This window comes from Ovis canadensis, chromosome 21, assembly GCF_042477335.2.
Source record: "Ovis canadensis isolate MfBH-ARS-UI-01 breed Bighorn chromosome 21, ARS-UI_OviCan_v2, whole genome shotgun sequence".
Classification (NCBI taxonomy): Eukaryota; Metazoa; Chordata; class Mammalia; order Artiodactyla; family Bovidae; genus Ovis; species Ovis canadensis.
In genome coordinates this window covers 52,553,527-52,578,659 of record NC_091265.1, presented here as the reverse complement: position 1 = coordinate 52,578,659, position 25,133 = coordinate 52,553,527, and the positions used below count along the sequence as shown (strand labels likewise).

At 46.6% G+C, this 25,133-nt stretch overlaps 1 long non-coding RNA gene across 2 annotated transcripts; it reads left to right on the top strand.

Moving 5' to 3' along the window:
- The first annotated feature begins 5,147 nt into the window (after positions 1 to 5,147).
- On the top strand, positions 5,148 to 24,601 carry LOC138426795 (uncharacterized). Of its 2 annotated transcripts, none has more exons than XR_011251750.1 (4): positions 5,148 to 5,660; positions 6,434 to 6,531; positions 7,818 to 7,930; positions 24,239 to 24,601. It is a non-coding gene; the product is annotated as an uncharacterized lncRNA (long non-coding RNA). The 2 variants fall into 2 exon arrangements; XR_011251749.1 differs by lacking the exon at positions 24,239 to 24,601 and adding an exon at positions 8,016 to 9,290 and having other exon boundaries at positions 5,159 to 5,660.
- Positions 24,602 to 25,133: the final 532 nt, after the last annotated feature.

Below are 25,133 nucleotides of genomic sequence, written 5' to 3'. Positions count from 1 at the left end.
AGGGGATATATGTATACGTATGGCTGATGCACTTTGCTGTACAGCAGAAACTAATGCAACATTGTAAATCAACTATACTCCATTAAAAATATTTTTAAAAAAGAAATAAAGCAGCTAAAACATCCATGTTCATGCACATGTGCCTATTTCTCTTAGGTAAATGAAATTACTAAGTCATGTGAAAGGTGAATGTTCAACTTTTAAAGAAACCACCAAACTGTTTTCCAAAGTGACTACATTAGTCAGAGTTCTCCAGAGAAACAGAGCCAATAAGATGTGTATATACAGGGATATTTACTTTAAGGAGCTGGCACACATGCTTATGGAGGCTGGCAAGTCCAGCATCTTCAGGGCAGTCTGGGAGCTGGAGACCCACACAAGAGCCAATGCTGTCATTTGAGTTCAAAGGCCATGGCTGGCTGAGGTCCTTCCTGCTCACAGGAGGTCAGTCTTCATTCTAGTCAGGTGTCTACTCTGCTGCTACAACAAAATACCACAGATGGAGTGGTTTAAAAGACAAATTTTTACTTCTTACAGTTCTAGAGGCTAGGAAGTCTGGGATCGGGGTGCTAGCATGGCAAGGCTCTGGTGAGGACCCTCTTCCCAGCTTATAGATGACTGTATCCTCATTTGTGGAAGAAAGCAAACCCTGGTGTCTCTTTTCCTTCTTACAAATCTCATCAGGGGGATTTCCCTGGTGGTCCAGTGGTAAAGAATCCTCCTGCCAGTTCAGGGGACATGGGTTTGACTGATCCCTGGTCCAGGAAGATCCCACATGCTGTGGGGGCAATTAAGCCCATGCACCACAACTACTGAACCTGTGCTCTAGAGCCCAGGTGAGAAGTCTGAGCATCTCAGCTAGAGAGTAGCTTCTATTTGCTGAAACTAGAGAAAAGCCTGCATGCAGCAACAAAGACCCAGCACAGCCAAAAATAAACATGAATAAATAAAAATTTTAAAAAATCAAATATCAGCATGGGATTATCTAAACCGAATTGCCTACCAAAGACTGCACCTCTTAGTACCACCACATTGGAGGCTGGGGCCTCAACACGTGTATTTAGGGAGGACATAAATGCTCAGTCCAAAAGATCAGGCCCTCACCTCATAGGATGAGACCGACTCACATTATGAAGGACAATCTGTCTCACTCCAAGTCCACTTATTTAAAAGTTACTCTCCCCAACACCACACTCAGAAACATCCAGCATAATGTTTGACCAGATACTTGTGCATCATGGCCCAGCCAAGTTAACACATAATACTAACCATCACAAGACCACCCTTTGTCAGCCTGACACTTACATATATCTCTTTAAACCAAATTAAGCTCCAAATGAAGACAATAACAAGATCATCCTTCCATCTAACATGATACAACTATCCTGCATACAACTGAAAATGCACGAACTCTTTCCCTAGAAGAGGATGTAAAGTCCTTGAATCACGTTTCGTCTTCTCCTTGATATCCTGCAGCTTAATTACTACAATGTAATAGTAGCCCCAGGATGTAGTTGAGGTCATCTCTGAGGACCTTGAGCTTCTCAGGTGGTTCAGTGATAAAGAAGCCACCCTCCAATGCAGGAGTTTGTCCCTGGGCCCAGAAGATCCCTTGGAGAAGGACATGGCAATCCACTCCAGTACTCTTGCCTGGGAACTCCCATGGACAGAAGAGCCTGGTGCGCTATAGTCCATGGGGTCACAAAAGAGTCAGACAGGACTTAGTGACTAAACAACAACAATAGCAACAATACATAAACAGTGTGTAATGTAACAATAGTAACAATACATAAACACTATATATAAAGTCAACACATATTTCATATCATGTAACACACACACATAACAAAATGAGGAAGACATACTACAACTCAGTAGCTGTGGTTTCTACTCTGAGAAAACCAATCACCAAGCTCTCCAAGGACACCGAAGCTCCACTCACAACTTTATCCCTTGCAGCAGTGGTGAATGGTGTGTTTTTTGGACCCTCCCAGGGCAGGTGAGTGGGTCTTCAAGGACAAATCTACTCTCACATTTCCATGTCCCAAAACCACTGGTGACATTCACATCCCAGATGACCAACAGGCACATGACAAGTTGAATGGTGAGACCAGACATTCTTTCCTTATGGCTGATCTTAGGGGGAAAGCATAAAGGTTTTCAGCAGTAACAGGTATGTTGGTTGCAGGCTTTTTGTAGATTTTTAAGACTGAAGATTTCCCTTTTATTTCTATATTGAGGATCTTTTTTAAAAAACCAGAATTGAATGTTGGATTTTTCATATGATATTCTGTATATCATTTAGAGATGATAAAAAGGCTTTTTTTTTGCTTGTTGATATGGTTAATTATATTGCTATTCTCAGAAATAAAGAGTAAACTATATTGATACAGGCAATGATTTCAATAAACCTCAAAGGCATCATGAGGGGTGAAGAAGCCAATATCAAAAGGTTATATACTGTATGATTCAACTCATATGACCTTCTAACTGCTTTTAACAGCCTGTGGCAGGGCAGTTCCTTCTGACATCATCAACAGCACAACATTTAGTGAAAGGGTTTGCCCCCAGTTCTGGGTGTTGGGATGAGGAGACTGAGCTTCTTTCTTATTTTTTTCTTGTTGGTTTTTTTTTTTAAATTTCTTGCTTTATATTTTTTCCCATCCCATGACTAGTTCTGTAACATTTACAAAATAATCTCACTGCAGGAGCTCCAAGGAGAGGGTGGAAGTGCCACTCCTCTAAAATGCCCTGGATTCTGGCCTCAGTTCTGCTGTGGTTACAGTGGGTCCTCATCAAAGAACAGATGCTTTCAAACTGTGGTGCTGGAGAAGACTCTTGAGAGTCCCTTGGACTGCAAGGAGATGAAACCAGTCAATTCTAAAAGAAATCAACCTTGAATATTCACTGGAAGGATTGATGCTGAAGCTGAAGCTCCAATACTTTGGCCACGTGATGCGAAGAGCTGACTCATTGGAAAAGACCCTGATGCTGGGAAAGATTGAAGGCAGGAGGAGAAGGGGACAACAAAGGATGAGATGGTTAGATGGCATCACTGATTCAGTGGGCATGAATTTGAGCAAACTCCAGGAAACAGTGGAGGACAGGCGGGGGCTGGTATGCTGCAGTCCATGGAGGTACAGAGTCGGACATGACTTAGCGTCTAAACAACAAAAATTCTACACGGTCCCAGCAGCTGTGAGGGAGCATCAACTGCAGAAACTTGGCCTCAGGAGATGTCAGGCTGGGCTCTACCTCTCAGCGCCACCTAGAAATCTTTACTCATAGGTAAAGAATGTGGCAGCCTGCCCTCTGAGGAAACTCACCACCCCAAACATTTTTATGCAGATCATTCAATACATTGCACGGGATTTTGCTAAGTATATCTAAGAAAAACATCTATGTTTTCCTGGAAGGCATTACAATTCTCACATTTGAAACATAATCATCTGAGAATCTTGAGCGACTCTGATGATGTGTTAAAGGACAGGTTACAGCATCCAGGACACAAATAGTAGTAAAAATCCTGAGCTAGACTCAGAAAGGCTTGACGTGAAGATTTAGGTGCTGCGGAAATGTCACAGAGAGAGCTCTGCTGGATTCAAAACAGACTTGGGCAGCAATAGAGTTTCGTCAGTGATAGACTTTAATGACTATGCATTGCAGCCTGCAGTAAGCATTGCTCATAGTTCACCAAAATGAAAGCTTAGTTTAATTCTTAAAACTAAAAAAATAACTCATGCCAAGTCTTATCAGCAAACTGCCTCCATATTCATTTTCTCCCATTTCTCCTGACACATAGGTGGGATGAGTGACTGGTCAGCTGGGGGGTGCTGAGAATGGGAAGCAAACAGCCTCAGGACTACCAGGGGGCAGGAGGGAAACTGGAGGGATTTTGGAAGAACGTGTCCGCTCTTCCTGCTTTATCTAAAGGCTGGTGTCTCCTCTTCATGGAGAAAGTCCCAAGGTGGGTGGTGGGCTGGTGCCTTCTGTGATGCAAAGACTTGTGGATGAAGTTGCCATGGCAGCAGCACCAATGGTGATGCAAGCTGACTGAACTCTCCCTCTGGTAGAGGAGTCAGCATGGAGGCATCAGGGCTCCAGTTAAAGGAGGGCTGCCTTTCAGGGTGAGGCGACCCAGTGCAAAGAGTGTGTGTAGGGCACACTGGTACCCCAGCAGAGAGTCAGCACTGGGGTGTCTGCCACCCCAATATCAATGGCACCGGCCAAAGATTCCTTCATCTCTTCCTTCCTCTCCATCCAAACTCGAGCAGCACCATGAGACGAAAGGTAAGGCAGGGAAAAAAGACAGCCCAGATTCAGGTTCTGAGCCCGCTGTGGGCAAGTGGAGAAGCTTCAAAATGGGAATCAGCTGCAAAATGAGACAATGTCCAAAAGTACCTGGGAGAGCAAAGGGATTTGCCAAGAGTTCCTTGGACTTGGAACAGGGAGACTGGGTGGAGAAGATTGATGAGCAGTGGTGTAAATGCACAGTGAAGTCCCTACCACTGGAAACCTTGAGCCTAGCTTCCCGACTCATGGACCTCACCAGCCTGTATTAGGATGAGCCAGGAGGACAACTTCTCAGCTCTCAGGGAAATTGTGAGAGTACTGGAGAAGCAGAACCCCTGAGGCTAAAGCATCCAAATCTCTTTGGCCGTAATATAACTACTACTTTCTAAATACGTTGTGATCTGAATGGCATCAGGGCCTTGCCTGTTGCTCTTTCAACAAACTGGTTACCACTGGCAGCAAGTAATTGATTGAGGTTACCTAAGGCAGGAACACATTGCCTCAGCAACCATCCAAGGAGTCAATAAATCCTTGTTTGACCAAATGACAAGGAATGAGCCTTATATCCTTTGGGTGGAAACGTCGTTTTCCTTCTGCTCAACGTGGAAAATACAGTATGTACATAACATGTTTGATTTTGTCAACTTACGTCAGAATTTCAGAAGATTCTTAAAGCCTCCAGAGGAATGAGTCAACAAAGGGAATTTGAGGAAGGGGGTGGTACCAAGAAAACGAAGCCCGAAAGACTGGATCTGTCATTGAGCAAAGGAGCTGTCAGTCACTTCTACTCAGCAAATCAGGTCCCAGCATACTCACTCACGACAAATTAGATCCCAGGAAAGGAAAACCCAATGGGTGGTCCTAAAGAGAAGTCAAGGTTTGGGAGATGTTAGGCAGGCTGACCCTGGAGAAAGAAGTGCCTGTCACAGAAGCCAGACCCTTCTGCCATGTGAGGTGATGGATGAAGACCGGAAGCCTTAGAGAAGGGAGAACAAGTGCTCATTTCTGGCGGGTGGACGTGCTACAGCCAAAACCCGGGCAGAAACAGAACGGGCAGGGAGGACAGGATCAGAAGCAAAGGTGGAATCTGGGACTGGGGAAAACTCCAGGAGAGACAGAGGGAAGGCTGACTCAGAGCCCAAAGACAGACACACAGGGTCCCACTCACTTAAGGGACCAGAAGAGGGTGGGCCCCAGAGGGAGGGTCCAGAGGAGACAGACACCAGCCCTCAGCTGGAAAAGGGCTGTGGAGAAAGTTCCCGGAGGGATCGAATTCTTGCCCATCTTGGCGGCTAGAACAGCCCAAGTCTGCCATGCGCTTGAAGTCATTAACTGTCATTTATCCAGGTCATATCTAGGACGGCCAGGTAAGGATGGGATACTTTTTAAGATCTGGCAACCTGCAATTGGTGACTATACTCTAAGAAATCTAAACTCTGTGTGTGTGTGTGTGTGTGTGTGTGTGCTCTTCGCGACCCATTGGACTGTAGCCTACCAGGCTCCTATATCCATGGGATCTCTCCGGCAAGAATACTGGAGTGTGATCCCATTTCCTCCTCCTGACCCAGGGATTGAACCTCCGTCTCCTGCATTAACAGGCAGGTTCTTTACCACTGTGCCACCTGGGAAGCACCAAGAAACTAGCTTTGCTCACTTGTTTCTGTATTTGTGTGTGTATATTTTCCTTTTGCAAATGTTAATGGAGATTTAAACTAAGCTCATATTTAAGAAGCATCAAGAGATTCTTCACACTGATACTGGTGAGAGGAGGAGCCGGAGTGCCTGGGGTCAGGGGTCAGGGAGCAGTGTATTCTCAGCATAACTGCCCCACCCCTTTCCATGCACACAAGATTGAAATTGGAGTTGCAGCGAGAGCAATTGATTAAAAGTTTGTAAAACTGTCCCCTACAACTTAAAATCTGAAGATAAGCCAATGCTCTTAAAGATAAGTGGACTGAGCTTTTGGCAAAAATCTAATATCCCAAGGCTTTCCCTCATATTTTTTTGTGTTTAATAGTCACTGAAATAATGATAGCTGTGCCAATCAGTCTTCTGAAACCCTTTAAATAGGTTGCCTCTTTGTATCTTCATCTGTCTTTCATCATCCTTGAGGGAGCCACTATTCTGACCCATTTTACAGATGAGGAAACTGAAGCCAAAAAGGGTATGCAGTGTGTCAAGTCGAGAGCCATCTGCCTCCAGTGACTGCATTCCTCATGGTATATGCCGGAGACCCAGGTGTGATTTCTCTTTTAAATAGTTGCTTTACAACACTGTGATAGTTCCTATTGCTCAGTAAAGTGAATCAGCTATGCATACATATTTATCCTCTCTTTTATGGATTTCTTTTCATTTAGGTCGCCGTGAGGGATTAAGTAGAGCTCCCTGTGCTCTACAGCAGGTTCTCATTAGCTACCTATTTTACATAGAGTATCCACAGTGTATATGTATCAGTCCCCATCTCTCAGTTCCTCCCACCCTCGCTGTCCCTCTGGGTATCCATACATTTGTTCTGTGTCTCTATTTCTGCCTTGCAGACAGGTTCATCTGTACCATTTTTCTGGATCTTCACATGGTGCCTGAAGTAGGTCAGTTCAGTCTGGGAAGCAGAGGGCAGTCAAGGTGTTGGGAGGCAGACATCCATGGTCTAGGGCTAACAATCAACTATTGCCACAACCTTGTACTTTTCAGCCTGGTTTTGTCATCATTCAGGCAGTTCCTCTGCAGGAGGAGAGAGAGGTGTGTGGAGGGAAGTGTGCCCATGGGGGAAGAGAGTGGGTACATGTGGAACTGGTTCGGTCGGTACACAGTTCACCTCCGTTCAGAATTACAGGGTCTTAATTTCTTAAAATTTAAGAACATTGCAAGGATGAGTTAAAGGAACTTGGGTAATTTTGCTGTGGGCCAACAAATTTAACAGATGAGGGCAGGTCACCAAGATAGGGAAGATTTTTCATTTTCTCCCTAAAAGGACTCTAAAATAATAGGAGTCTAGTTTATGATTTTGCTGGTTGAAGGGAGGGCATGAGGTGTGATGATGTCATGAGCACAGCACTCACATGGAGGCCATGAGGCCAGGTCCAGACTCCTACTGAACAAATTAATTTAAACTCTCAGCCTCAGTTTCCCTTCTGTAAAACAACCCAGTTGGATTATTTCTCAAATTCTTTCAGCTGTAAAATTCCAAGATTCTCCAATATGTCTGTTGCATTGACAAATAAAATGAGTACTTTTAAAGTAGGAAAAGATGATAGAAAATGACTTTTTGAGTCCATCCTGCCTCTGCCGCCTGGTTCCACGACTCACTAACGGCTCCCCGCCTCACCAAAGCCCCAAGCAGGACCCAACATCTTCACTAAAGACCAAGGGAACAGCTTCCCTTGGGTGTAGCCACAGGCACTGATGAGAGATTGTCTACCCAGGAGGAATTTCCTCCGAGCTTGAACACAGAGCTTGACATATGCTGGGAGAGGGAGTACTTTGATAGGAAAGGGGCACTGATGAGGGTATTTATTGGAAAACAGGTCTCCCCTGTTCCATGAAGTCTGAACCATGCACAGCGTGCATGGACCTTGTTTTTCTGCAAATGGGGACTCCGCCTGCATCTTCCTGCCTCCTATGTCTGCTGCATCAACAGGTCAGTTACTTGCTTTAAAGCCCCATGGTGTGGCCCCCATTCAGTCCTGCCTGTCGTGTCTACCACCGATGTCTTTCTTTCCTAGGTCAAGTTCACGTGGATCCTGGCCATACACAGTGTCCTGGGTTTTACAGCATGTTGCTTAGCTTCTTGGGCAGAAAAGAGGCCCTTTGTTTTCCTCACAAGTCCGTCGCCTTGGGGGGCTCCCAGGATTGAATGTTTTGTATCTGCCTTTTCTCTGCAGTTTCCCTATTCCCCGCTGTTATCTTTGGCTCTGTTGCTATGGGTGGGAATATTTTCTTGTCCTTGTTTAATAACTGCTTGGCTGCCAGACGGGCTCATTTCTCATTGTATCGGTGCAGGATTAGCCGAGATGTTTGGGAAATATTTCCTGTATTAAGCAGCAGGGGAGAGTGTGTTGGGCTCGTGCCTTCTTTTGACATCGCGTCATACTTTCTCTCCACTTTTTCCCTTGGAATGTGCTGAGGCCAGTTCTTTGCATCCAAAGCCTCAGCCCCTCCCTGACACTTTGCAGAACTGGGTCCCTTTCCAGGTGCCTCCTGAAGCACTCCTAGGGAGGCTGCAGAGAATTGCAGGCCGGCATCTCAATTGATTTTTGATATTTGGGGTCCAATAGTGAACTGCACCATCAACCCACTATCCAGGCGAAATTGCCTATAAAACTATTTCATACTTCAGATTCTTTGACAATTAGCTCACCAGCCTCCTATCAGAGCTGCCAACTGATTGACAATGAACTTGAACGTGGTCTTTGCTGTTGCTTAGAAGTGACAGCAAGTTTACACCTCTGTCTGAAACTCTAACCGCTCACAGATTTTTTGGCATTCTTGTGTTTGCTTGCAACAGCCCTCCAAGGATTGAGAAAAGCTATCCAGAAAAGTTACCAAAGGAGGACAAATATCTATGAATTTTTGGCTCTACGTGAAATTGAGATAAAGAAGAGCGTGTGCTCAAAATCTGGCCGAAAGTCAAAGCCATGAGTTTGGTTGCATTGCAGTAGCTGACACAGGCTTGTCTCAGAGTAGGAGTTGCCGTGGTCCAAGTCTGAGGTCACTTCCTCCAAGCCCTAGGATCTTGGGTGGGTTCCCTCTGTAACATGGGGGTGACTGACTCATAGTCATTGTGGAGAATGAATGTGAGAACACCTTGTAAGTGACAAACATAATATTATTAGAAATATAGGGGACTCCCCTGGTGGTCTAGAGGTTAAGACTTTGGTCTTCCAATGCAGGGAGTGCAGGTTCGATCCCTGGTGGGGGCACTAAGATCCCACATGCTGCATGGTGTGGCCAAAAATAAATACATAAATAAATATATTTTAGAAAGAATTGTAGAAAAACATGTATGAAAATATTTGTAAAATGAAAAAAAAATTAGCACAGGAGCTAATAGCTGTAGAGGCTACAGTGAAAACCTCACAGAAATGTAAACATACTTCCAAGGGGTGGGAGAACCATTTTCTCCTAGCTGTGGAGGTTAATGCTTCCTTTTAAAGATGATCCAAATCTCCTTCCTGACCTGGGCAAGGCAGAGTCCAGCTCCTACCTGAGAATTGCAGCTGTCTGAGGTGCGCTGCCCCAGTCACGGTAACCTGGGCTCAGACAGCCCCGCTTCTGTCTCGGACTTTGCTCCAGGAGCCAGTCCTCTAAAGAAGTTCCACCCTCATTGCAGGAGGATGGAGGTGACTGCTCCATCCCAGACGGGGCAGTGGTGAGAGACCCATGGCCTCCATTGGTCACCCTCCTGTGGAGAATTTGGGGTGTCACTCCTTGGTACCATCCTGACTTGGCAGACAACTCAAGATTCCCTAAAGCTCCCCAATATCCTTTCATATAAAACTCGCTATGGAACATTTCGAGCATTCAGAAAAAATCGAAGGGAACAGCATAAGGGACCCCTGTGTATCCATCACCCCCTTCATCAGTAGTCAATATTTTGCCAATTATTTCACCCATTTCTGCTCCTCCCTTTGCCTCTTGTTTTGTTTTTGGCTGAAGTATTTTAAAATAAATCCAGGATATCATATTATTCCACCCAATGCTGGAGACCCACATTTGATCCCTAGGTTGGGAAGATGCCCTGGAGAAGCAGATGGCAACCCACTCCAGTATTCTTGCCTGGAGAATCCCATAATCAGAAGAGCCTGGTGAGCTACAGTCCATGGGGTTGCAAAGAGTTGGACATGACTAAGCAACTAACACACATACATACATTTTAAAATAAATCTAAGACACCGTATTTTTCTACCTGTACATATCTCAGCGTGCATTTCGAACTGATAGAGGCCATTTTTTCTGGCATAACCATAACATCATTTTCCCACCCAACAGGATTCATCATAGTATGCTCAGTACATCCCAATGGTCATTTCTGCTCAGATTGGCAAGAAATGCTTGGTGCTAATTGTAAGACCCCAGCCTGACACACTGTCTCCCCCGCTTCTATCATCTTGGTGCCCCGAGCAGAAACCTCAGCCTGGGAAGGTGTTGAGAGAATGCATTCCTCTTCTCGGGTCCCCTCTCTTGCTGGAGAAGCACTCACCTGCCCAGTGGATTGGGACCAAGGACCTGGTGAGAGGCTGGGCTCTTCAGGCATCTCTCCGGGATTGGTCTGTCCCCAGGGCATATCGTCCACCCAGCATGGTGTCCACAGGCTCAGGACCTGTGGCCCCAGCCCAGGCCCACTTTGTGGGGTGAATCTGAAGGGTTGTCTCTCACTTGTGGAATAAGGAAGTGATTCTGGGTCAATAGATCTGCTCTAGAAAACCAAGTCTGACCGGCATCTCTGGTACAGGCTCTAACTTCATCAGCAGTGATGCTGGTATTTTGGTCTCTGTTTCTGCTATGGGGCTCTAACTGATGGGTGGGCACAGCTCTCAGTGCTTCACATCTTTCCCTCTGCTCCTCCACCACCCCACCCACGGGGGCTTCAGCCTGCTGGGGAGAAAGCAGGACTCAGGGATCTCACCTCCCTCTCAGGCTATCTCCGTGTTAAGGCTTCCCACTGGACACAGGGCTACACTTTCTCTCCTCTTGGGGAAGGAGGGGGCTTCCTATAGGGTCCTGAGATTTCTCTAGCCTTGATTTATGGCAATTTCAAGATTTAGCTCCTCCAAACTGGTTCTTGGTATGTTATTGGTATTTTAGTTGTTCAGTCACTAAGTCGTGCCTGACTCTTTGTGACCCCATGGACTGCAGCATGCCAGGCTTCCCTATCCTTCACCACCTCCTGGAGTTTGTTCAGCTTCATGTCCACTGAGTTGGTGATGCCATCCAACCATCTCATCTTCTGTTATCCCCTTCTCCTCTGCACTCAATCTTTCCCAGCATCAGGGTCTTTTTCAACGAGTCAGCTCTTCATATCAGGTGGCCAAAGTACTGGAGCTTCAGCATCAGCCCTTCCAATGAATATTCAAGGTTGATTTCCTTTAGGATGGACTGGTTTGATCTCCTTGCTGTCCAAGGGACTCTGAAGATGCTTGGTATTTTAAGGAATGTAGAAAAAAAAGATTTTTTTCTCAATGAATTGTGCTTCAAAGACTGATCTTATTAGGAACTCAAAAGTCCTGTTGGAGGTCAAATACTGAATATTGGTCCCCTTTCCTTGTTGCAACAGAGCAGCCCTCTCTGCTACCAATTTAGAGATAGCATCCCCTAGCTGTGTGAATTGGGAGAAATCCCACATTTACAGAAATGTGAAAAAGAAAAGGCAAAGCTATTATTTCTTTTACAAACTTCCCCAGGGTAGGACAAGGGCCAGCTCTGATAGGATCCCAAGACTCTTGTTTCGATGTGTGAGAGTGAAAGATGATGCCCAGTTTCTGATTTAGGGGGTCATGCGATTATGCTGACCCAGGCCAGTAGATGTGAGAAGAGGACTGGGGGAAATAGTGGGTCTACAGCAGTGGATGTTGGAGGCAGGGTGCTTACTGGACATATGGGTGGAGGTGCTTAGGTGGCTCCTGGAATCATGAGCTCCAGAGAGGCTGGCTGGAGATTGATGTGGAGATTAGAGATTTCCCAGGGGTTGGCTGCAGGTTACAGTTTAGGCAATGTCAAGGTTCTAGAAGTAGTTTGGAGCTTACACAAATCCTCCTAAGTTGCTCTGTTCTGGCATTAAGAAGGTAGCTTACACAGACCTAGAAAACAAACTTATGGTTACCATAGGGGAAAGGGAGGGGAAGGATAATTTGGGAGGTTGGGATTAACACATACATACTGCTGTATATAAAATAGAGAAATGACAAGGAACTACTACTATATATAAGATATAGAAAAAAACAAGGATACACTGTGTAGCATAGGGAACTGTACTCATATTTTGTAATAACTTATGAGGAAAAAGAATCTGGAAAACTATATATATATATATATAAATGTGTATACATATTGAGTTTCCCACATAGTGCAGTAGTAAAGAATCTGCCTGCCAATGCAGGAACTGCTAGAAACTAGGTTTCAGTCCCTGGGTTGGGAAGATTCCCCTGGAGGAGGAAGTGGCAACCCACTCCAGTATTCTTGCCTTGGAAATCCCGTGGACAGAGGAGCCTGGTGGACTACACTGCATGGGGTCGCAGAGTCAGACAAGGTTGAAATGATTGAGCAGACATGCAGGCTGCATTTCTCAGACGTGAGCCCACCCGATCCTCTACACTGTTAAAACTCGCCTTTCAGGGACTCCTCTGGTGGTTCAGTGGTTAAGACTCCGTGCTTCCAAGGCAGGAGGTGAGGGTTTCATCCTTGGTCAGGAAGCTAAAGTCCCACGTCTTAGGGCCAAAAAACCAAAACATAAAACAGAAGCAGTGTTGTAACAAATTCAATAAAGACTTTAAAAATGGTCCAAATCCAAAAAAAAAAAAAAAATTAAAAAAAAATTCCCCTTCCAAGACCACACCCTAAAGCCACTGAATGAGGATGTCCAGAGTGGTGTTCAGAAACACGCATTCTGGGGCTTATGTGTCCCTCGGGGGCCTTTATGCCATGGAGAGAATATTTGACTTCTCTCTTGATAGCATAACTGCTAAGATAAAGATAAGACACACGAAGCAATGCTCTGCAGGTTGCATGGCGTAATTCCGAGGGACTGTGCCATGAGCCATGGAACCCCAAGCTTGCATTTTCATTTCTGTTCAGAAATCCCACACCTTCTTCCTTGACCTTGGGCTCACTTCTGTCCCACTCTACAGAGGGCACACATGGTTTTCTGGGTATTCATTCTGTCTGTGGGACAGAGAGGCACATGCAAAGTGTCAAGTATTACTCATAACTTTACTGTAAACTCCACCCAGAATCTGAAAGCCTGGCTTCAATCTAGTTCCTTACATCACCAGCAGTTTCAATTAGGAACCATAAAACATAGGAAGCATCTGGAGGTCAGAGGTCAGAATCAGCACTGGCCCTGGATGACATAGTAAAGCTACCAGTTGCATCTCGCATCTCTTGCTTCTCCTTTCTCTGCTATTTCCTGCTCCTCATCCCTGTCACTGAAGCTTTCTCTAGCCAAGACACTGTCCCTGGTCTGGGGAAGAGCTGATGATCTAATTCTAACTAAAATGTTAGTGACTTAGTCGTTAACCCTAAGCTTTTCGTTTTGTTTTTTTCTTTTTAAAAAAACTTTTTATTTTACATTGGAGGCTGCCCTGGTGGCTCAGATGACAAAGAATCTGCCAGAAATGTGAGAGTCCTGCATTTGATCCCTGGGTTGGGAAGATCCCCTGGAGAAGAGAATGGCTCCCCACTCCAGTATTCTTGCCTGGAGAATCCTATGGACAGAGTAGCCTGGCAGGCTACAGTCCATAGGGTGGTAAAGAGTCAGATACGATTGAGCAACTAACAGTTGCTTAACAAAATTGTGATAGTTTCAGAGTGAAGTGACTCAGCCATATATATACATGTAGCCATGAAATTAAAAGACGCTTACTCCTTGGAAGAAAAGTTATGACCAACCTAGACAGCATATTCAAAAGCAGAGACATTACTTTGCCAACTAAGGTCCGTCTAGTCAAGGCTATGGTTTTTCCAGTGGTCATGTATGGATGTGAGAGTTGGACTGTGAAGAAGGCTGAGCGCCAAAGAATTGATGGTTTTGAACTGTGGTGTTGGAGAAGACTCTTGAGAGTCCCTTGGATTGCAAGGAGATCCAACCAGTCCATTCTGAAGGAGATCAACCCTGGGATTTCTTTGGAAGGAATGATGCTAAAGCTGAAACTCCAATATTTTGGCCACCTCATGCAAAGAGTTGACTCATTGGAAAAGACTCTGATGCTGGGAGGGATTGGGGGCAGGAGAAGAAGGGGATGACCAAGGATGAGATGGCTGGATGGCATCACTGACTCGATGGACACGAGACTGAGTGAACTCCGGGAGTTGGTGATAGACAGGGAGGCCTAGTGTGCTGCGATTCATGGGGTCGCAAAGAGTTGGACATGACTGAGCGACTGATCTGAACTGAACTAAACTGATCCATTCTCCCCCAGGGAAGCTGGGTTTCCCTTGTAGCTCAGCTGGTAGAGAATCCGCCTGCAATGCAGGAGACCTGGGTTCAATACCTGGGTTGGGAAGACCCCCTGGAGAAGGGAAAGGCTACCTACTCCAGTATTCTGGCCTGGAGAATTCCATGAGCTGCATAGGCCGTGGGATTACAAAGAGTCGGACACGACTGAGCGACTTTCACATTCACATTCTCCCCCAAACTCCCCTTCCATACAGGCTGCCACATAACGTTGAACAGAGTTCCCTGTGCTATACAGTAAATTACCCATTTAAAATACAGCAGAGTGTGCATGTCCATCCCAAAGGAGCCTCATTTTAAATAGTGGAAATCAATACAAAGCTTAAATTTACCATCTTAACCATTTTAAATATACAGTTCAGTTGTGTTAAGTATATTTGCATTATTGTGCAACCATGAAGAAATGAAGACTTATGATGGTGGTACTGGAGGTAGGCGTGAAAAACTTCACAACCTTTTCATTTTTCAATAAGAAACTCCATATCCATTGAACTGCTACCTATTTCCCTCTCAAATCCCTGGCAACCACTGTAAGTTTTTAAACAAGGGGTGGACAGTAATGCAGTGCTTAACCCAAAGAGTGAATCACTGGTGGTGGAACTGGAGTCAACAGGAACAAGCAAGTAAGGGATATTTTCAGCTGGAGGAATATTCTTTAACATTCCTGCCCCCACCCCCCAACCACCACCATCATAGGTCTTCCCAGGACCCACCCTGGTAGTGGAAGGAAATGGTAACCCATTCCACTGTTCTTGCCTGGAAAATCCCATGGACAGAGGAGCCTGGTGGGCTACAGTCCATGGGGTCACCAAAAGTCAGACACAACTGAGCTACTGAGCACCCTGGTGGCTGGAGCCTCACTGGTCATTCACTCTGGGCTCCAAGGCATCACCTGATGGGCAGGCTGCTGACCTCATTAAACATCCAGAAAAGAGAAGGACCATGAGAGTATTGCACTCATCTCAGGCTGTGGCTAATCCAGGCTTGGGAAACTCTGTGGGCCAGCCTCGCTCCCAGGCCACAGAGCACTGCAGTTAATCCCTCAGGACTGGGCAGTGGCCAGAATCATCTCCGGATGAGCTGATGGCCTGTTCTAGGCACAGCTGGCCTCCACCCATATCCTGGTGGGACATAGTAGGCGAAAGGCCCCATGGAAAAGAAAGAGTTTAGTAAAAGAGAAAGAATTTTTAGCTGATCCTCAGGGAAATCTGGGGTTTGGACCCACTGCTGCTGCTATTAAACTTGGTCACCATCCACAGATGATGTCCCCAGTGACAGAGTCCCTTTCCTCCTAGAAACAGGAGTTATTGAGATTAGTGCCTCAGAGTTAAGATCTATGCCGCTCTGAGAAGTCATTATCCTTTGTACCAAAATAAACCACAGAGCTTCACACATCTTCCGTCATGAAGGGGCATCGGCCATTATTACATGGTCTGGAAGCCGATGATGTCTGCGGTGTCTCGTGCCTTTGCTTCTCAGAATGAAATGCCTGGAACTGGCAGCACTGGCCCTTGGAGCTGGCACAGAATCCCAGACTCAGGCTATTATATACTCTGTGTTTTAACAAGATGCCCATGTGATTCTATGGCCCACAAAAGTTAGAGAAGGACCATTTCAACATGGGCAGCACCTGGCCAAGCATCGTGGCACCCCAACACTTGTATTGGCTCCTTGTGACCCCAGAATAAGCCCAAAATCCTTAACAAAGATGGAAGGCCACCACCAGCTGGCCTCTGCTTCCTGGTCCAGCTTTAGCTCCTTGGGTCCCCTCTGCTCTCTCCAGCACAGCTGTGAGGACCTCTTTTGCTGGGCTGAGCACAAGGCCATCAGATGACAAAGTCCCTTGGCTTGGAATCTCCTCCATAGAACTACCCCCTTTTGTTAACTCCTCTGTTATCTCTTCAACAGATATTTAGGGAGCATTTCCTAGGTCAGGCATCCTCTGGGAATAGTCCTCATGGAGCTTATACTGCAGGTCTCCTAGATTTCACTGAGCCATCTCCCCGAGGATGGCAACCCTGACGCTTAGGGAAGGGTAAATCTCTGAGTGCTGTCCCCCCAGCCACCTGTGCACCCCATTTGTAACACATTATATTTTACCCATAAAACATGGCTCTTGGCTCATGTCTTCCTTTCCTGTTAGCCTGGAGTCCCTCGAGGGCAGGGCCTGTGTGTCTTGTTTGCAGCCTCTGCTCTCAGCCACCACCTCACCCAGAGAGGGGCCCCATGAACTCAGTACAAGGAGGGGTTCCAGAGGCAGGGAGGGACATGGCTGAGATGCAAAGAAAAAGCTGTGACAGCGGGACCTGCTGACTCTCATCAGAGGCACGAGTGAACGACTTTTATCTTTGACTCTTATTTCTTTGATCTAAACTTCCAAAGAGATGATGTGTGCCCACAGTGTGTGCCCTTTGAAGAGAGGAAATCTAAGCTGGCATCCACGGTGGATTCCCATCTGCCCAAATCTGCCTGGAATCCAAGCCCCATGCCGCTTTCCAAGGAGCAAATGGTGGGGACTACAGGGGTGGAGTCAGGGTGTGGCTCCAGCCGGGTCTGGACTGTGAGAGGCTGTGTTCCTGCCCCAGTGGGAGGCGCTGTGGCTTCCCCCTCCCCACCCCCCACCCTCCCACGCCTGGAAAGGAGGTGGGTGGTTGTGGCCTCCGAGGTGTTGGGGACAGAGGCCCAGATAAGAGCAGCTCTGCAAAGAGAGAGATTCAAGCTTTTTTCAAATCAAACCTTATTAAGAGATCGTGGACCATAAAGACTTATTCTAAATTGATGAGCTGGGACAGTCAATGCAAGAGAGAATATTCCTTTTCTCCCTCCCTTTGCAGGCAGCTACAGTGGCGCTAGTGGTAAAGAACCCACCTGCCAATGCAGGAGGCATAAGAGACATGAGTTTGATCCCAGGGTTGGGAAGATCACCTGGAGGAGGGACGGCAATCTATTCCAGTGTTCTTGCTTACAGAATCCCATGGACAGAGGAGTTTGGAGGACTATAGTCCATAGGGTCGCAAAGAGTTGGACGCAACTGAGGTGACTTAGCATGCACGGAGGAGAGAGCTGTGGTAACCTAAGGAAAGTCAGACTTGTCATCAGAGATCACAGGGGCCAACTTTCAGACCCCCTTGACTTTACTGTTTAGTATCAAAATGTGATCAGCAAGGCATAAGGTTGGTGTCTTTTCCCATGTCCTTCTCATTTTTCTTCTTGCATTTCTGAGGCAGGAGAGGCAGATGGTGTGGATCCCAGGCTGGCCGAGGAATGGGCTGGGCTTCACTGACCTTCCCTTGGTCACACAGAGTCCTGATTCCAGCTTGCTGTGATTCCCATTATACGTTCATGCTATGGCATGCATGCAGGCTGCGATGAGGTCAGGCAGATGGCTCTGTGACTTTGAGCTCTGAGCAAAATTGGTTATGACTGCAGCTGACACACACACACCCAGGCCCACAGTGCAGGCAGGCAAAGGCCACCTTGAGTCCGCACAGGACTGCTCTCAGGAAACCTTTGGATAAATTCCTTTTTCAATAACAACTTTCCTTATGTAAACGAATGAAAAGAAAGCAAATCCAAGTCTCGGCGTAGTTGACTTGTTTTGTATTATTTTAGCTGTCTTAGAGTGCTTGTGAGTCAGAAGCAATTTCAGGAAATACTGGCCGAATCACCAGCTGGAATCCAGGATCCTGTTTTCCAAGAGCCCTCAGGCTCATGGACATGTGTTTCTGGGCACGCACACACACACATACACACACACTCACTCAAGCTCTCACACAACGCCTACACTCACTTTCACCAACTGGCATATTCACATACACTCACGTACACTCAACATAAAACTCAAATATACACACACACCTTCCCACACACCCATTACACACACGTTCCCACCCAGGCACCCCTATATACACACACGCATGCTCATGTACACACACATACACACACTTTCACACGTCTCCGGCCAGCTCTCCCTGATGCTAAATATAGCACAATGGACTCTTCACCAAAGGTACTTGTTGCATGAGAATTAAACCTGAAGAATGTTCACTGGTTATTCTTTAATAGATATTTCCAAATGTCTGCATGTTTTGGTTGGTGGACATCAGACTGTTGGGTTGAGGCAAGTTTTTCTCTGCAGCTCCCTCTCTTTTGGGGATGTGTGAATCAGTTATTCCTGGTCATTCCTCCCCACTGAAGCAGAACAGTGGGAAAAGTAAGGGCAATAACTCGGTCTCCACTGCAAAGGACAAACAACATATAGGAAGCTGATTTGGAGTACCTAGGCACAAGTAGCGCAGTTGGTAAATAATCCACCTGCCAATGCAGGAGACGTGGCTTTGATTCCTGAGTCTGGAAATCCCATGGACAGAAGAGCCTGGTGGGCTACAGTCCACGGGGCCGCAAGAGTCAGACACAACTGAACAGCTAAACACATGGAACACACCAGGGACAGAAGGCACTTTGCAACTCCAGCCCTTCCTGATTTCTCCACAAAGGTCCAGAAGCCCCTCAGACCCCTACCCTTTGCACAGTGGTCACTGAAGGTCATACCCAACTCCCTGGGAACCTGCGATCTCTGCTGAGTCTAGTGAGGACAGGACACGGCGATGGCCCCTTCTGTGGGAACAAGGCTCCCTTCTGTAAATGCAGTGGTGCCCCTGCACTCTTGGCTTTCTTACAAAGCCAATATTTGTCCTTAACTATTTGTGTTTGTCCACTGTTTGTTATGTAGTTGTGTCTGTTTCCTCTTGGCGTCCGTCAGCCTCAGTGTGTCTCCCTCTCATTGTAAACACGCAGAAGAGGGAGACTTTCTCTGAGTGATGGTGAGGATAGGGTTCCCAGAAACAGAGCCCTCACTCAGTGCTTTCTGATGGTGGTGGGGACGCAGGAAGGTTTTCACAATGAGCTCTCATGGTTTCTATGCGCCTCTAGGTGATTCTGTTTCAGGGGAGGGGTCCTTGATCCTCTGTGTGCGCTTTGTCTCGAGATGCTCATTCAGACCCGAGTAACAAGGTGAAACATCAGCGTGGACCGCAGGAGAGCTTTTCCCTGCGGTATTTGATGCTGAATGTAACATTCCGAAGGGCTTCCCTGGTGGCTCAGGGAGCTTGCCAGCCATTGCAGGAGACACGGGTTTCAATCTCTGGGTTGGGAAGATCCCTTGGAGAAGGAAATGGCAACCTACACCAGTATTCTTGCCTGGGGAATCTCATGGACAGAGGAGCCTGGTGGGCTACAGTCCATGGGGTGGCAAAGAGTCGGACACGACTAAGCGACTGAATAGCAACAACACTGTGAGTGTGAGGTCGTGGATGAGCAATCCTAGTGGACAAAAGGTGGAGGGACGTGCCAGCAACTGCTTGTGCACAATGGAGGGGTGGGTCTGAGGACCCCCAGATATAAGGCTACATCACATATGATCCAAAGAAATTGGGAAGCCCTCTGGGTTAGAAGACAGTGTGCTTGGGTGTGGCTACCAGCAAATGGAGTGTTGTTTATAGAAAAGACGGGGACAGTGCCAGGACACCCACAGATCTGGGTGCCTACTAGCAACCCATGACCAGGCAAAACCATATGCTGATGCCTGGAGAAAGTGGATGACCTTGCTAATCTGTAGAATGTGTACAATAACACTTATCTCATAGGATTACTGTGGAGTTAATTGAAAACACATGCAACAGGGCTTAGCACATTAGCACTGAACACTAAATAAGTGGGAATCATTATTATAACCACAATCATTATTACCCCACGAACACTCATCTTTTTTACCCCCACAAATAGTTAGAAGGGTACAACCCTTGTAGAAGTTACTGTGTTCAGTGTAAAGAATGTGACTGCTGGGGATACAAGAACTCAGTAAACTGAGCCCTAAATAACGTGGAAGACAAATTTCCACCTGAACAGAAATGATCTGAGGAAGAATGAAAGGGAAGAAAAGTGGCTGACATGATCATTGTGAAACGGCTTGAAAATTCCCATCACCTACTTTCATGAATGGAAAAAAGTCTACATAGTAACCACTACTTTATAGTTGTTCAGTTGCTCAGTCATGCCCAACTGTTTGTGACCCCATGGACTGCAGCACGCCAGGCTTCCCTATCCTTCCCTATCTCCCAGAGCTTGCTCAAACTCACGTCCTTTGAGTCCGTGATGCCATCCAACCATCTCATCCTTGTCATCCCCTTCTCCTGCCCCCAGTTTTTCCCAGAATCAGGGTTGTTTTTTTTTTTTTTTTCCAGTGAGTCAGCTCTTCACATCAGGTGGCCAAGGTATTAGAGCTTCAGCTTCAGCATTATTCCTTCAAGTAAATATTCAGGGTTGATTTCCTTTAGGATTATTTTATGGGCACTTAGTATTTGTCAGGCACTTTGTCAACATCTTCTCGTTCAATCACAAGACCCTATGTGGTAGGCGTTTCTCTCAGACAACTGTATAGAACCTGTCAGAATCACTATCATTGTCAACCACAGTCCTTCACCCAGGCTTCCTGTTAGCGCCTAGAGCTGAGGTCCAAACCCAACAATGAGGTGCCCACCGCTGTGGGTTTTTCCACCCCAGCTCAGAGCAAGGAAGCTCGGAGGGTGCCCTTCCCCATCCTGCCTTCTGCTCCAGCAGGCAGTGGAGCAGCGCTTGGAAGTGTCTGGGTTTTGGGTCAGACTTGGCCAGACGTCCAGTGGCAATTTTGTAGCAGCACAACCTTGGACAGGCTTCTCCAGTTTTCCAAGCCTCATTCTCCTCATGGCTCAGTGAGGATGACAGTAAGATGATCTTCCACATGAGCTTCATTTTTTATAGAATGACATCCAACTATATGGCTGGCACATAATAAGCATTAAAATCTTTAAAGGGTCAATGTTATTACAATACCGTATAATCGCCAGATATGTATGTAGCCAGAGCCTCTTCTTCAGCACCAGGCTCCACAGTGGGCTCTCAGATCCGATGAAGCAACATTGCAAAATATCTCAACAGCCACTCATCAGTGAGTCAGAACTCATTTCCAGGTGGCTCCAGCTAACACCTCTTTTAATTGCCTTCAGAATAAATACCTCCCAGGTTCAAAAAGTTTCCTGAGGTCTTACACAAAATCCGGGGCCAGATATTGTTATTAAAGCCAGGTGGTGATGGCACAAATATTTTAAAATACGGCTCACACTCTCCTTGCCCAAGGCAATGTCGGAGCTGGGGGTAGCAGGCAGGAGAACAGAAGATTTTAATGAGAAGGTGTGAACCTGTGGTGACAGTCCTTGTTTGTTTCCAACTTAAGAATTTTCTAGCCACGCATCCATCCTGGGCTTTCAGAAACAGAAAGCACCCTGGATGGCCCCTGGCTCTGCGATGGAACTCAATTCCCCTTGCTCCACAATTACTGTGTTGTTTCTGGGTGGGTTTCTGTGCTTATTTCCCTGGGTGTCATCTAGATAGTCAGCACACGTGATTTGCAAGGCAAACAAAGGAAGAGAGGCTGGGTCCAGGGAAGAGAAGAGGTCTGTGTAACAAAAAAGCCAATGGCTTTTAAAGACTACCTGAGTCCATCCCCGCTCAGATCCTGGGAAGTGATGAGGAGAGCCATTGCTGCCCGCTGTATGAACACCACTTTGTAACACCACTTTCTATCCGTCCAGTAGATGAAACCTGGGATGCTTCTCACACCCAGACACATCCCTGCACATTCAAACGGCTCTGCAGCTATGTGCATATGCTGTCAATCAGGGAAATAATCCATCTGATTATTGACCTGAAGTAGACAAAAGAGCTTCCTGGGTTGGGAAGATTCCCTGGAGGATGACATGACAATCGATCCCAGTATTCTTGGCTGGAGAATCCCATGGACAGAGGAGCCTGGCAGGCTACAGTCCATGGGGTCACAAAGAGTCGGACATGACTGAGAAACTAAGCACAGCACAGGCAGAAAAGCAGAGTTACTGTTTCCCTTTGTAACATCACGTAAATGCGGATTTAGTCAAAGGCTTCTCTTAGACTTACGGACACAAGGAGAGGAAAGGAGCGGGTGAGATGCATGGAGAGAGTACATTACCATATCTAAAATGGAGAGCCTGTAATTTGCTGTATGTCTCAGAGAACTCAAACAGGGGCTCTGTATCAACCTAGAGGGGTGGGATGGGAAGGGAGAAGGGAGGGAGGTTCAAGAGGGAGGGGACATATGCACACTTATGGCTGATTCTTGTTGATGTTTGACAGAAAACAAAATTCTGTAAAGCAATTAGCCTTCAATTAAAAAATAAATAATACATATTCTAAAAGGCTTCTGTTAAGTCACTTTAACGCACATAACATGGTGCCCTTCTGCAGGATCTGGCCTCAAGGTTGGTGCTGGAAGGAAGACGCCTCAAGTCGGGTCAAGCACACACCCACCACCCAGACAACAAGCGATCACACTGTAATTATAAGTGTGTGCTGGGGGTGACTAGTGGGCTCTTTCTGTCTCCTTCTCTGTATGAGAATCAATCAACCATAAGGAGAAAGGAGACACCCGCCAACAGAGGCACCCGTGTCCAGCATTTTCCCTTTGAAGCCAGAACTCCTTTGACCTCAGGAGTCACTGAATGGCTGTCAACCCCTAGTGGTGTCAGACGGGTCAGCAGAGGTGGCTCCGGGGGAATGTTTTCTTAGCCGGTAAATTTATCAAGACTGGGAAATGGAAGCAGCCCCAGAACTCAGTGCAGTCCTGCACATCCCCTTTTCACCTGAGTCCCCTTTGAGGGTAAATCTGCAGCAGACATGAAATTGATTGGTGAGTTGGGGGAGGGAGAAGATGGACTAGCCTGTGTTTCACGGCTTGTAACAGGTTTTCAGGACTTCTTGGATGAAACAAAGGGTAACTATAATGGGATAGAAAGTTCTGTCAGGGCTTTGAAGCTGAGTTCGTGGTCCAGGTGGGGCTACAGGTGAACGTAACACAGCAAAATGCAGCCAGGAGGAAAACCGCAGTGGTCACGCGATGCATTATCAGGAGACTGGCAGGTGAGGCAGGAATACAGAGCTGTGTGCCAGCAGGAACAAGGTCCCCCAGGAAATGAGTGAAGAAATGGACAGGAAGTCTTTGTAAGCAAGTCCAGAGCTGAAGTGCCTGGACGAACTCTGTGGATTAGGGCTCTGACTAAGTGTTTCCAAATCTCGGGTCATAAATTCTTGTCCATTGAAAAGACATGAAACTAAGTCAGGAGTGACCCACACTAACGACAGCACACTTACTCTGTTCCCAGACCACATATAAAGCTGAATTCTGTGGATTCCATCCAGGAAGTCTAGAATGGGGTGCCGGCTACGGCCACAAGTCTGAGTTACAAAGGAAGGGATAGAAGACAAACTCTTGACTCTTGGATGTTTAAAACCACATCTCCATCCAGACATCCATTCCAGAGCAATGGATCCTGATGGAAAACTCTTGAACAGGATGAACCTTACAGTCTCAGACCATGATTACCCTAATTTTATAGCCCTGAAGTTTTTACCATCAATGTGAGAAGTGAATTTTTAAAAAAGTATTTATTTATTTATATATTTTTGGCTGTGCTGGCTGAATCTTTGCCGTTGCGTGGGCTCTTCTCTAATTGTGACCAGCGGGGGCTGCTCTTCATTGCGGTACTTGGGCTTCTCATTGAGGTGGCTCTGGGGTGCGTAAGCTCAGTAGTTGTGGCTGCTGGGCTCTGGCACACAGGCTGAGTAGTTGTGGTGCACAGGCTTAGTTGCTCTGAAGCATGTGGGATCCTCCCAGACTAAAGCTCAAACCTGTGTCTTCTGTACTGGCAGGTGGATTCTTTACCATTGAGCCGCAGGGAAGCCTGAGGAAGCTAATTTTTAAAGGCAAAGCCCTCTACCCTCTGCCCCATCCTTCTTAAGGATGTCAGTCGAATTTCCAGCTGCAGGCGAGGGCTACACAACTTGGCCCTGAGCCAGCATGGACACCCCTCCATTCAAATGGACAGAGGCTGTGATCCCTGAGGAATATTTGCTTCCCAGCTTGAAGGGAAGATGTTGTCAACTGCAGGCATCGTGTAACATCTTCCAGTAAAGCAACTTTCCCCAAAATGTGTTCCAAAGATATTTTGCAATGTTAGCATTCTACCATCAAACCAATTTGGAAAACACAGGATTAAACTGAGTTCAACGTTTTCTCATGTGTGGGTTTTTGAGTCATTATTATTGTATATCATGACTCTCCAAGCAGAGAATGCAGCATCTTTCAATCTTATTAGACCAGTGAAAACTTTCCTAGTGAAAATAACTTCCAAGAACAAGCGCTCCATGAAGCACATTATAGGGAGCACTGTGTGAGGGGTCCCCCTCCCAGAACATGCACTTTTTCAGACTCCGTGCCTCTGCCAGGAGAAGGAGCTTCCCAGTGACCCCCGCTGAGCCAGCTATGGGAAGTTTTCCTTGTTACAAGCCTGTCCACAGCTAAACTTCACATGTTTTCTCCAGGCACTTTTTCTTGTGTTCACAGTTCAGTTCAGTTCAGTCGCTCAGTCGTGTCTGACTCTTTGCCACCCCATGAATCGCAGCACACCAGGCCTCCCTGTCCATCACCATCTCCCGGAGTTCACTCAGACTCATGTCCATCAAGTCAGTGATGCCATCCAGTCATCTCATCCTCTGTCGTCCCCTTCTCCTCCTGCCCCCAATCCCTCCCAGCATCAGGGTCTTT